Source organism: Pelobates fuscus, chromosome 11, assembly GCF_036172605.1.
Source record: "Pelobates fuscus isolate aPelFus1 chromosome 11, aPelFus1.pri, whole genome shotgun sequence".
NCBI classification, from domain to species: Eukaryota; Metazoa; Chordata; class Amphibia; order Anura; family Pelobatidae; genus Pelobates; species Pelobates fuscus.
This window is the reverse complement of record NC_086327.1, coordinates 69,246,193-69,260,874: the sequence shown is the minus strand read 5'-3', so window position 1 is coordinate 69,260,874 and position 14,682 is coordinate 69,246,193.

Genomic DNA, 14,682 nt, shown 5'->3' with positions numbered 1-14,682 from the left:
AGGTGGAGAAATAACTTAAAACTCAGAGGGGTACCCGATGCCATTGGGCTGGCCGACCTCCCACACTATGTACGGCGCCTCATGGCAATGCTGCTGCAACCCAAACAAGCCAAACAGGTGAAAACAGACGGACTGTTCCGCCTGCCCAAGCCGGCAAACGCACCCCCAAACACCTCATCTGATCTCATTGTGAAATTCCAAACCCTCCAAGACAAGACCGCAGTCCTGGCGGCCTGCAGGGGGAAAACCCCCCTAACATTTGAGGACTCTCAGTTAAAGTTGTTCCCGGATTTGACTAGGAGCACACTCAGCTGGTGCAAAACACTAACACCGAGCCTGAAACATCTCAGATCCCACGATATCCAATACCGCTGGGGCACACCGAGGCTAGTTACGTTCACCTTCCAAGGGACGGCATACCGGGCGAGAAGCCCACAGGAACTGGACTCTCACCTAGCCCAGCTGGGCCTAACAACACCGCACCAGTGGGGTACCTCAGGGATCTGTACTTGGACCCATTCTCTTTAATATTTTTATTAGTGATATTGCAGAAGGTCTTGATGGTAAGCATTGTCTTTTTGCTGATGATACTAAGATATGTAACAGGGTTGATGTTCTAGGAGGGATAAGCCAAATGCCTAATGATTTAGGTAAACTAGAAAAATGGTCAGAGTTGTGGCAACTGACATTTAATGTGGATAAGTGCAAGATAATGCATCTTGGACGTAAAAACCCAAGGGCAGAGTACAGAATATTTGATAGAGTCCTAACCTCAACATCTGAGGAAAGGGATTTAGGGGTGATTATTTCTGATGACTTAAAGGTAGGCAGACAATGTAATAGAGCAGCAGGAAATGCTAGCAGAATGCTTGGTTGTATAGGGAGAGGTATTAGCAGTAGAAAGAGGGAAGTGCTCATGCCATTGTACAGAACACTGGTGAGACCTCACTTGGAGTATTGTACGCAGTACTGGAGACCGTATCTTCAGAAGGATATTGATACCTTAGAGAGAGTTCAAAGAAGGGCTACTAAACTGGTTCATGGATTGCAGGATAAAACTTACCAGGAAAGGTTAAAGGATCTTAACATGCATAGCTTGGAGGAAAGACGAGACAGGGGGGATATGATAGAAACATTTAAATACATAAAGGGAATCAACACAGTAAAGGAGGAGACTATATTTAAAAGAAGAAAAACTACCACAACAAGAGGACATAGTCTTAAATTAGAGGGACAAAGGTTTAAAAATAATATCAGGAAGTATTACTTTACTGAGAGGGTAGTGGATGCATGGAACAGCCTTCCAGCTGAAGTGGTAGAGGTTAACACAGTAAAGGAGTTTAAGCATGCGTGGGATAGGCATAAGGCTATCCTAACTATAAGCTAAGGCCAGGGACTAATGAAAGTATTTAGAAAACTGGGCAGACTAGATGGGCCGAATGGTTCTTATCTGCCGTCACATTCTGTTTCTATGTTTCTATGATTGACCAGTTGTTATTCGCCATCGAGGCCATCCCTTCCAGGATCCGGTACTATGAGCCGCTCCAACATGACGCTTTCTCGGGTCTTCGGCCTGGTACGTCTGAATCATGTGACCTTCAGATGAAGCTCATCTAAAACTTAATTGATGACTCTGACATAGGGGGACCTGGCCTACCTACGAGTTTCGGACCCCGACCAACTTCGGCCTGGACTCTGGAGTCCGAAGGAGGGACCTCTTCACGCCAACTGCATGGAACTACCTGCAGGTTTGTTCAACATTCACAGCTTTCCCAGGGGAAGTAGTACTGCTCGCTACCTGCCGGCGTGGACTTATCACTGGTTGCCCACTACGGACTGCAGTCGGATCTCACGTAGGATCGCTATCTATAGCGTCTGGACAAGTATTTGTAATTTGTGACAGAATGTCTGCGGGACGATACACTCATGTGGCGGACGGCTTCACCCGACCATGGAGAGACCCCCAATGATTGGTTGCCTCACCCTCCGGGGTCTCGAGTACTGGCATGATTAAATTCGGTGCAAACTGCCATATGGAGCAGTTCTCCAGCTGGCTGCCGGACCCTCAGCAAGACGAAGGACGCGTTTTCCAAGCTTGGTCTCCTTGCCATTTACCTCCAGGATACTTCGGGCTTTGCTTCACACCAAATTCCTGGGAGTGTCGTTTCGCCTGGCCACACCACTTCGGTGGAGTCCTCCGTGCTTTTCCCTTTTGCTGGAGTTTGCCATGGGAAGGCAATCTACGACTCCCTGTCTCTTAATGTCCTGTGTGTGATCCACAGGGGTAGCCTGCCATGACTGGTGTCTGGAGAGATGTTTGGGTCCCTATAGTGGTCCTTATCATGGCTGTCCCCATTGGCTGGCTGAGTTGCCCTCTCAGGGTAGGATCGTATGTGGCCATTCACATCCTATGTCAGCTAGTGGACGACTCATGTGGTTTTCTTAAGATTCTGGCATTGGTAAGGATCTCTTGGTCTGCAGTCTGCCAAGAGGAGTATACCTTGCTCCCTATCTCTCGCTATTCCTCAAGTCTAGTGGTATCATGTGTTCTGTATTTCCATGAGGAATGACCTGATGACAAGGACTTGCCCTGCACCAGTTTTGCCACTTATGGTTTTCCTCAGTACATCTTGTATTTCATGGCGTTCTGATGTCATGGTATCGATGTAGTGTCTTCTTCCTTCTTGCCATTCAGTACATCGGTTTCTGCTCCAAACATATTTCATTTCTATTCGTCCTCTGTGTTGTACCCCTATTCTCCGGATAGGCCACGGCCCTGTTGACAGGTTGTACACGACCATGTAGATCCAGAATCTGCTTCTTTCGTCCGTCTACTCATGGACAGCTGTTGTTTTCTCCGTACGGCCGTTTTGGACTTTTTCTGCATCTTCGTTTGCCCGTTGGATTTGATGGATCCTCTCATTGGCTGACCTTGAGTTCCTGTGGACACTTTTGGTTCGGGGTGCTGTCACCTCAAAAACTTTGGAAGCCGTTGGGTCCCTTCTGCATTTTTTCTACACCACTGCTTGGTTTAGGGAATGGGTTTTTCCATTCTCCTTTTATTTCAGTCCTCTATCTCATATTGCTTCTGGTTCTACTATTTGGGCGTTAAAATTGCAAATTTGAAGCCTCCTGTCCTGCCATAAAATTAGGGATTATTCTAGCCTCGGTGAGGGAATAATCTAAATTTTATTAAAGACAGGAGGCGAATATTTCCCCCCCTTTTTTTACGTTCCCTCCCTGGATTTGGGTTTTATAATTAATTGGGGATATTGTTATGTTTTGTGAATGCATTGTTTTACATAATAAAGGTTATTTCTATTATTCAGTGATGATTGTCTGTGTGCATTTTATTCATCATGTTTGTGTTGTAATTATGTTTCGTCAATGCCTTTTTAGTTTAGGTACATACTAGATACTAGGTCTTCATAAGATCTGTAGACTTTGTTTATTTATCAGGTATTATGATGTGCAAGTGATATTGTATGGATATGACTTGACAGTTTACTTTCATAATGTTTTTCTTTTTCTTCCAGTGTAATCGGTCTTCTCTCTGGGCTTGACGATTGTTTCTCTAGATGTGTCTGCTACAAGGTGGATTCGTTGGTTTCCTTGCTCTCCTGCTCGACTTCATCAAAGAAAGAGGAAGTGGAAGAGCCTGCTTAGGGGTTTTATACTACTGTTGCTTTGTTTTGATTGGTTGTTTTGAAAAGTTCTGTTAACTGTTTCTTTGCTGCTGGAGGTTTCAGTAAAGAAGGTAAAGCAAATATTCGCCTCCTGTCTTTAATAAAATTTAGATTATTCCCTCACCGAGGCTAGAATAATCCTTAATGTGTATGTTATTTTAAGTGATTTTCCTATCCACATTTGTTTGCAGGGCACTTGTCCTACTCTTCGACCCCGAACCCAGACTTTTTTTCAAAGTTCGGCCGAACCCGCCGGACCCGAACATCCAGGTGTCTGCTCAACTCTACTCGTAATGACACAAACCACAAACCGCAAGGGAAGCCTTGGCGCATGACGACCCTGGGTGGTGGCCCGTTCATTAGATGAATGCCATCTAGGGGAAGCATTCGTCTATTGGTTCCCAAATGGGGACCTCCCTAGTGCCCTTTGGAGTGTTCTCAATCAATTAGAACATTGGCAACTTGCAACATAATGTGTGAAACCGCAAGGGAAGTAATTAATGAGTGCTTCCCTGGGTGGCCGCCATTCGTATAGGCGGATGGCGACCAGGGGAAGCATTTGTGTCCCGAACGGATATGCTTCCCTTGCCTGGTTTCACCCAGGGATCCCATGAACAGAGGCAGTTGCCATTGTGGGGGTCCCTGAGATTGGTATGAACAATCTCTTGTGGACAATGGTGGTTTGGTGGGCTTTCTGTGCCTGGGAGCTCAGGAGGCGGGAATCTTTCATAGGGTTGCGGGAAAACCTCCAGGCGGCCCAGCAGCACCAGTGCACATTGTTTTATCGGGGCGCCAGGAGCTGTAGCCTTCTAGTCTAGTTTTAGTGCTGAAACCCATCCGACATGACAGGCTGCAGGCTGCCTGGCAGGACCCATACCGGGTAATGGAAGAGAAAGTGGACACTACCTATACGATCGGCCCGTGCTTGCGTATCGGAGTCCGACGCCTGTTTCATGTGAACATGCTTAAGCCCTACCACGAGCGGACAGAGAATGTCACCGCCATCTGTGCGCCAGCCTCGGAGGATTACGACAATCTTCCCCTGCCTAACCTCCTTGAGGAGGTCCGGTTAGGGGACTGACTAACTGAAAGGGAGCGCAGACAGGCACAACAGATGTTGTTCGCCAAGAGAACCACATTCTCCAATCTGCCAGGGTATACCCCACTGGTTCCAATCTGCCAGGGTATACCCCCCTGGCCACCAACGGCTTTTACCGCAGACCAAATACCGGGTACTGGTGGCTGTGCAGGGAAATATGCTGCAGGAGATCAAGGAAATGCTCCGGATAGGGGTAATCGAACCGTCCACAAGCCCTTGGGCCTCCCCAGTAGTCCTGGTCCCGAAGCGAGATGGGACCACCTGGCTCTGTCTGGACTACAGTATGCTCAATGACAAGACAGTCTCGAAGAGCATGCCCCATGCCGTGTTGTTGCTAGACAGAATGGCTCACGGTCAATACTATGTGAGGGGTACTGGCAGATGCCCAGAGCGGCAGATGCTGTCCACAAGTCCTCCTTCATCACCCCCTTTGACCTGTACCAGTTTAAGGTAATGCAATTCGAGATGAACGCTCTGGCCACCTTCCAAAGGATGGTGGACAGGCTGTTTGATGGCCTCCAGGATTATGCTTGTGCCTACCTGGACTACATCGCCATTTACAGCGATACTTTGGAGGAACATCTGGTACATGTGGGAGCTGTGCTGGACAGGACTGGACATCGGGTGGGGTCTGAGACACAGTAGCCCGAGCCAGCCAGTAGAAGCAGTAGCTAGCTGGCCCTGTGCCCTCACTAAGACCCAGGTGCTGGCTTTCCTAGAGACGGACGGTTATTATAGGAAATTTGTCCCCAACTACAGTGCCCTAGCTAAGCCCCTCACCGACCTGACCAAAAAGACCTTGCCCAGGCAATTACACTGGACCCCAGAGTGTGAGCAGGCGTTCCAAGCCCTTAAGGATGCCTTGGTAGATGCCCCTGTCCTGGTTGCTCCTAATCCCAGAAAAAGTTTTCTCGTTCACACAGATGCCTCCATGTTTGGGAGGGGACATTGTCTTTTACTTATGATCCACCCCTTGTATGGGAAGAGTATAAAGCTGAGTGTGACTAATAAAGTCTTGTTGTACCCCTGGAACTGTGTGTCGTACAATTACTGGGGAAGATGGGTCTCTTAATTCATTTGTACACGGTACATTAGGTACATTAAAGCATACAAGTGGACGGTATATAAACCATGTACAAATAAAATTGTGTGTATTTCCTACCCCTTAGAGAAGTCGGTAGATAATGTGTTACAGTTATTGCATATTTTAACTGAGTTTATGCCCTCAATGATCCCAAATGATTTAAGGAGTGATCTTGGGAGTGGGTATGTTGATAACGATATGACTGTGAGTCCCAGTGCTTTAATGGGGGATCAAGCATGCCAGGTAAACACTATCACTTACAGTGATATGTGCAATGTTTGTCTGTGTGGGGTGTCGAGCGCCGATCCGGTCGGCTAACAAGAGTGTGCCTGCCCATTCGGTTCGGTAAGGGGTTGGTTCTGCGTGGTAAACGCATGGGACATATGGGGGTTAGTGGGTTATACTTATGTCTGGGATGTAGAAAGGAATATCCTGACTCACAGTGTATGAATAAAATTTCTGTGTGTATCCTCATAAGTGCCAGAATTAGTCATGAAATCATGCCAGGGCTTACAGCTATTGAGGTGTGAGGGATAGGCATGTGTTAAAGTTGAAGTGAATTCCATGACCCTGTAGGACTTGACGTTTGAGCTCCATTCCCTGATTGTTGGGGGATTGTGGTTCTTCCAATTGATGGGAATCAACGTGTTTGCTGCTGTGAGCAGGTGGCATAATAGTCTATGTGCTGGGCATGTGACTGAGGGTGGGAAAAGAAAGAAAAGAGTGATTTTAGGGGATAGTGGTAGATGCAGTCCCGTCATTGTGTGGATTAGTTCTATTATTTTGGACCAGAAGGAATTGATCACTGTGCATGATCACCATATGCATGTGTTTGGAAAGAGTTTGTGTAGACGGGTTGGCGTGTAGTGCCATCTTGTTATCTGTTTGTAATTACTTTCGTGGATCGAGGTGCTTAGAGGGATTTTGGAAGATGTTGTCAAAGATATATTTAAGGTCTGTTTCGGTAAATGAGATATTGAGTTCTGCCAACCATTGGTCAATGAAACGTGGGTGTGGGGAGGTCGTGTCTCTGAGAATAATCTGGTAGAGTTTAGAGACACATAGGAAGTGTTTGAGTTGAGAATTGATTACATTTTGTATTGTCGAAGACGTCAGAATCTCTCCCAGTGGTTTAATACCTTGTTTGTCTAAGACCTTTTTTCGAGTGAGAGGTATGTAGAGTTGTGGAGCATAGCAAAACGTGAGGGGTCTAGACCTGGGCAAAATTGTGGTGATACAAACTGCCATTTGTAACTGTTATTTTATTTGACAAATTACCCTGCTTCCCTGTGTTATGGAGAAGCCTAATTGCCAGCCTTCTGCCCCATGACTATGGACCTATGGTGTATGGCGATTTGACTGTATTTGTGGGATCTGAGCGCTGAAATGGCTTCCTATCCTGGAGAGATGGGGCAGTCTCAGAAGAGGAGATGTGTGGGTACAGAAATGAGGCCAGAGCCGAGCTGTGGGAAGAAGCCCTAGAGGAAGTCCAGTGTTGGCGAGGTGATCGTAGTCTCAGCAGAAGGCAGCAAATCCAGGCTCGAATGGCAGAGCGGATGCCTCTACTGGGCAAACAACCACTTCCAGCGTGGTTAGCTAAACTAGAGGATCTAGTATGCAGCGAACTGTGGCTCGACCACGTATACAAGGCGCTACAGTGGTACGCGACTAAGCTTGTTCCAGAGATGGATGAATATGAATTCCATGAGTGTGGGGATTACAATGGCCCTGATCTATTCCTGGAGAATATGGACGATGATGACTTTGGAAGGGCTACAGACTCACGCTTCTGGGACCTGTATGACGACCGGGAAGACAAGCTGGGTCTCCCTAGAGCTATTGACCTGGAGGCAGACCTGTGGTACCTAGTCACCCAGGAATGTGACCTGGAGTGGAAGTACCAGCACATCATCAATGGGTCCCGGGAAGAGACAACCAGTTCCCTTTCTCAACAGCATCCAGAGGTCCCCCAGGAGAGCACAGCAGCAGAGCCAGATCGGGAGCCCTTCAGCTGGAAGGATATCGTAGAGGTATACTGGGAAGAACCTCTGATGGCAGGTAGAGATGGGACCGCATTCTCTCTACCGGCCCTACAGGGATGCTGGACAGACGGCCCAGATCCCCAACCCCTGGGTGAGTTACAGGGAGTGGAGAGCAGCGACCTCCCTCCCCAGCGGCAGCCTGAGTTACAGGGAGAGGAGAGCAGTGACCTCCTTCCCCAGCAGCAGTGCACTGTGCACAGGGAAGAGACAACAGGTCTTCCCCAACCACAACCAGAGGTACCCGAGGCAGCGGGCCTCATAGACTGGTCCTGGGAGGACCACCAGCAGGCAGGTGGAGATGGGACCGCAGTCTCTCTATTGGCCCTACAGGGATGCTGGGCAGGCGGCCCAGACCCCCAGCGGCAGACCCAGCTACAGGGAGGGGAGAGCATCGACCTCCCTCCCCAGCCGGAGTGTGCCTTCCAGGGAGAGGAGACAACTGGTCTCTCTCCCCAGCCGCAGCATGTTCCATAGGGAGCGGAGAGCATTGACCTCCCTTCCCAGCGCCGCAGGAGTATCAGGAGGAGGAGGTAAGCCTATTCTCCCCTCCCCAGTTAACTCCTAATTTGGGCCCAGGGTTAACAGTACAGATGTTAACCACCACTGACTCCCACGTTCCCTTTGCCATCGGGCAGGACTATGCCCCAATTCCCCCAGCAGAAGAGCTGGCAGCTGGGCAGAGTGCAGTTGGCCTCTACCCTCCCTTTGACCCTTGTACAGTGCTTGACATTCTGCCGGCTATCCCAGCGGAAGAGCTGGCATCAGGACAGAGCGCCGCTGGCCTCTGCCCTACCGACCCCCTTGTTACAGGACTAGCCTGCACCCCCCTCACCCCAGCAGAAGCACTGTCATCAGGGCAGAGCGCCGCTGGCCTATGCCCCCCAAGTACCACCAGCTATTTGTCCAGCTGCACCAGGAAGGCAGAGAGTGCTGCATTATAACACTACAACCTGGGACCTATAGGCCAGTACTATTTATTGTGTGGGGCTACTCTGCCAATGTTTATTTGTGCGTGGGTTGCGAGACTAACTTAGGCACTGACCGACAGAAGGTCAGGTGCCTGGTTAGTCTCCCTCCAAAAGGGTAGATATGTTACAAACTGCCATTTGTAACTGTTATTTTATTTGACAAATTGCCCTGCTTCCTTGTGTTATGGAGAAGCCTAATTGCCAGCCTTCTGCCCCATGACTATGGACCTATGGTGTATGGTGATTTGACTGTATTTGTGGGATCTGAGCGCTGTTTGGATATATTGAGCGCTCAGATCCAAGCCATCTGGGGATAGGTTGAATGTGGGGGTTCTGTTCAGTATGATAGGAGTTATGTATTTTTGTGTATTTTTGCTGTTGTTGTGAATGGAGATATTTTCTGTACCTGGAGATAGCTGGCTTATTACACCCAGTTAAGCCAATTATATCCAGGTTAGAGGACTCTGTGGAACTGGTTTGGGCAGGAAAGCCATAGTTCAGTTGGCCACAACTAACTTTTAAACCACTGGAGTGAATTGTCTGATTTTTGGATATGTTTGTATTTTAACCCCTTAAGGACAGAGCTTCAGAAGCTTGTCTTTCACTTAATGACAATGGCATTTTTTGCATTTTTTGCTGTTTGAGTTCAACTGCAATTTGCATTTTACTAATTTATTGCACCGACGCATATTATATACCATTTTTTAAAGGACAGAAAGGGCTTTAATTTGATGTAACATATATATACATAAATGTTTATTTATTATAAAAAAATTAAGAAAAATGCAAAAACAATGAAAGATTTTGATTTTTTTTTACAGTTTTTGCAATAATAATGTGTGCACAATTAGTGCAGGGCCAGGAAAGTAATTAAAAATACATTCATTTAGTTGTTCTGATTTACAGAATATATAATGTGTCTGGGATTTTAAGTTTTTTTTGGTAGTTACAGGTCACAAAGCACAAGGAGTAAAATAAACTTTAAATGTGGAGCGATTTTAGAATTTGGTATGTTTGTCTTGTAAGCTTAATAGCCATAAAAGAAAACAAAATTGCCACACAAAAGTATATATTTATATAAAGTAGACACCACAGGCTATTTACCTAAGGTTGTTTTGACACTTTCTACGTAGCCATTTCACCGCCAACCTCTGCTAAATATTGGAATAAAATTGTGTTTTTTTGGGATTTTGGCACACAAACTTAAAACAAAGAACTTATCATGTGTATTTTGTAAAGTTCGTGTGTGCTATTCCTGTACAAAGTTTTATTTTGTGTTCAGTTACATCTGCTGAGTAAAATGACACCCCCATTGTATGTCTTTGGCACTATTTTGTGAAGCTACAGTGCCATATAGGAGACCTGTCCTTTTCAGTATTCACAGTCGAAGTTTGAAAGACGGATTTAATGAGCCTATGCTTCCATTTGGGGTATTATAGTAGTTTGACTGTTCAAAAAAACCCCCACAAAGGCCTACCATTTGTAAAAGTAGACACTCCAGGGTATCTCATGAGGTGCATATTGTGCCTTATCATGCCCCCATTTTTTCACCAATATATGCCAAAGTATGTGGTAAAAAATAATTTTGTGCATTTTTTACATACGGATTGCATTTTTGCTGGGCATTTTGTATATTTCATATGTGCCACTAAGCTCAAACCCCCCGAATTATGCTCAGCTAAGTCTTCTGAGTAAAAAGACACCCCCAATGAATGTCTTTGGCACTATTTCGTGAAGCTACAGTGCCATATAGGAGACCAAGCCATATCAGTTTTTACCGAACTTTGAATTTTGACGCTGGGCCTATGTGCAATTTCCAAGCATCTTCACAGGTTTTAAATTCAGACTACCCCACAAAGGCCTACCATTTCTTAAAGAAGACACCCCAGGGTATTTCAAAAGGCATATTTTGAACCTTAGCGTGGGATAATTTTTCCGCTAGCGTGTACCAAGTGTAGTGGTAATAAGCGTTTTTTTCTGCCTTTTTGACACACAAAGTGAGTTTGCACAGTATATTTTGCAAACCTTATGTGTACTACCTAATGATGTCGCGAACCCAAAATTTTCGGTTCGCGAATGGCGAACGGGAACTTCGGCAAACGTTCGCGAACCGGCGAACCGGGCGAACCGCCATTGACTTCAATGGGCAGGCGGATTTTAAAACCCACAGGGACTGTTTCTGGCCACAAACGTGATGGAAACGTTGTTTCAAGGGGACTAACACCTGGACTGTGGCATGAGGGGGATCCATGGCAAAACTCCGATGGAAAATTACACAGTTGATGCAGAGTCTGGTTTTAATCCATAAAGGGCAGAAATCACCTAACATTCCTAAATCACAATGGATATGGATTGACACCTGACATATGACATATTGACACCTTGACATATGGATTGACACCTGTCCTCAGAGCCCCTGATGCACACGGACACAGAGCAGAATAGGGACTGTTCCCCTTACATATGGTCACTTGGCAGGTATGGATTGACACCGGTCCTCAAAGCCCCTGATACACACTGACACAGAGCAGAATAGGGACTGTTCCCCCTACATAGGGTCACTTGGCAGATATGGATTGACACCTATCCTAAGGATCCCTGATACACACTGACACAGAGCAGAATGGGTAATATTCACTAAATGCCAAACATTGTTATACAGGGGAATATTCAGTAAATAAGCATAAGGTGAGGGACCTACTGTCCTCCCCCCCGGCCCCCACCCCTGCGCGGTGGGTGGGGGGCATAAATCACAATGGGGGGGGACCTACTGATAGGAGTGGTGTACTATTCTTATCAGTTTAATAATACCTGTCGCGTCTCCTATCAGTGGACGTGTATATGGCAGCGATTTTAGGAACCGCACACCTGGGACCCGAGCAAGGTCACCTCATTCAACAGGCTACAACATTTGTCCCTGGAAAACTATCCTGGACATCATGTACAACTTATATGGATATGGCAAGGATTTTTGTAACAGGGAGATGGAAGAAGATGCTTGGTCAGTCCTCCTTCTTCAAATTTGGGGCACTGTGCGGGCAATCTAATGTGCCACCAGATAGGAGTGGTGTGTTTAGTATTACTCTTGTCAGTTTAATACCTTTCGCGTCTCCTATCAGTGGACGTGTATATGGCAGCGATTTTAGGAACCGCACACATGGGAGGCATGGCATAAGGATTTGAGTACAGTCTTCTCAGAAGAACAATGGAACCAAGCCTTCATAGCCCATAAAGGTAGATCCAGATGCGCATCCCACCTAGAGCTAATGCGCAAGATACAATATAGGTGGTACTTGGTACCGACTAGACTAGCGACCATATATCCCAACACCTCGAGACTTTGCTGGAGATGTTTAATAGAGTAGGGCACAATGCTCCACATCTGGTGGGCCTGCTCGGCCATCAGAGGATACTGGAAGGCAGTTGAGGGGGTGATACAAGGGGCACTGGTCACGAGAACCAACCTGAGACCAGAAAATGCCCTACTCTTCATCTCGATTGACCCATTCCCAAAAGCACATGCCGACCTAACATATCATATTTTGATTGCTGCCAACTTATTAATAGCCAGAGGGTGGAAACAACAACAGCCACCGGAAAGATCTAGCCTTCTCCAACAGATCTCCCTAAACCAAGCATATGAAACAAAAGCCTGCCAGCGGCTACACCCCCCACACCACATAGTGGAAGCCAGGAACATATGGGAGGCGTATCTGAGGAAGGAGGAGGAGGGGGTCGTGTTAGAACAATAACATATCACATATATATATATATACACGAAGGATGAATAATACCACTCCTAAGACCTAACTGCTCTGACGCAGAGAGACAACGACTCCAAACACCATGGTACAACAGCCATACCAAGCTGAGGTTAAACAATCTACAGGGCATAACGGAACAAACACCCACATTGTACATAGTTAAGTAGTTAGATAAGGGAATAGACCCGGTGACCGCACACAGCGTGCTAACTAAGAAGGAGACAAAGGGAGATGAGTGACTTCCGACGTCTATTTCCCCCATTCTTCTTCCCCTACCATAGCCTGTCCCCAGGTTTCCCCCTTCCCATACCCCGGACCAAACCCAGGTTTAGGAGAGAAAGACAACCCTGACATGGTACTAGACCGAAGGCACAAGGGCAGCGGAAAAACTCCCACGAGAATGAATAACCAGTTTGCTCTTGAATGTATAAGATGTGAATAAGATCGATGTACCTTAACCGCTAACCCTCCCTTTTTTCCTTTCTGTATCCCGAACAAGTTATGATAAAATAAAAATTGTCAGATTCAAGTTCTTGTGCCCCACAGTTCAAATTAACATTCAAATGACAATTCATGACAGATCACACATGTGAATAGCCCTGCCAACGTCGTCTCAGAATTTTTTTGTTATCTAAGAAGAAATAGAAATGCAAGAGCAGAATAGAGACTGTTCCCCGTCGTCAGAGACCATGATACACATTGACACAGAGCAGAATAGAGACTGTTCCCCGTCCTCAAAGCCCCTGATGCACAGTGACAAAGAGCAGAATAGAGACTGTTCCCCCTACATAGGGTCACTTGGCAGATATGGATTGACACCTGTCCTCAAAGCCCCTGATACACACTGACACAGAGCAGAATAGAGACTGTTCCCCGTCCTCAGAGACCATGATACACACTGTCATGCCAAAAGCATGAGTTCTTGTTTGATGTGTGTTTATATATGTTAAGAGTTGTTTTTTTTTGTAAACCTTGGGATGACATTTATTGTGGTCTTTGATCTTGCGCCAGGCCTAGACCACAAAACATCTAGATAGCCATCACCAGAGCTGGACACAAGGAATTTCATAGAGTGGGCAATAGACTGCCAGACCAACCCCCTCTGATCCCCCCCCCCAGGGGTCTGCCCACTGAGAAACAACTAGGTTTAGATATATAATGAAGGTGCTGGACTATCCAGAGAGGTCAGTTATTCATTTTTCTTTTGTCAGTAACTTCGAGGAGATCAATACCATCTAAGACTCCCACAAGAATTCTATATGGGGTAAATATATGTAAGGAATTTCTTGTGTTTTCTCCTATTTTATTTTATGTACTGTTTTGCAATTTGTTATCTGTATATAATTTATTTCTGTATTTTGTACTCAGCACTGTGAATCTTTTCTTGTCAGATTAAATATTTACTTAATCAGCTTGTGTCTCTGTTCTATGAGAGCTTCACTCTCCAGAGGAAAGCAGGTAACACGTTACCAAAAAGGGTTAATTATATGTGTTTGATCAGTAAAAGTAGAACTGTGATTCTATAACTCTCCTGTGTGTGGGGTAACCTAAGACGCCCGGGTTTAAAAGTCTTGGTGGTGGCAGTAAAGTGTGTACTAGGGGGTTAGTGTAGAAGGGATTGCAGGGGTTAATTGAGTGGTTGCTGGGACTAGCAACAGGTAACTAGGGGTCTGGTGTCATTAACCCTGTCACTTCCACACTTTCCCCACTGTCACGGCTGGGCCTATAGCCCACGCTCGTGACACACACTGACACAGAGCAGAATAGAGACTGTTCCCCGTCCTCAAAGCCCCAGATACACACTGACAAAGAGCAGAATAGAGACTGTTCCTCTACATAGGGTCACTTGGCAGATATGGATTGACACCTGTCCTCAAAGCCCCTGATACACACTGACACAGAGCAGAATAGAGACTGTTCCCCGTCCTCAAAGCCCCTGATACACACTGACAAAGAGCAGAATTCACATTGTTTCTATGATGTGCATAACATGTTCTTGTAAATGTTTGTTAAATTTTTCCTGGAATTGTAATTTTTGA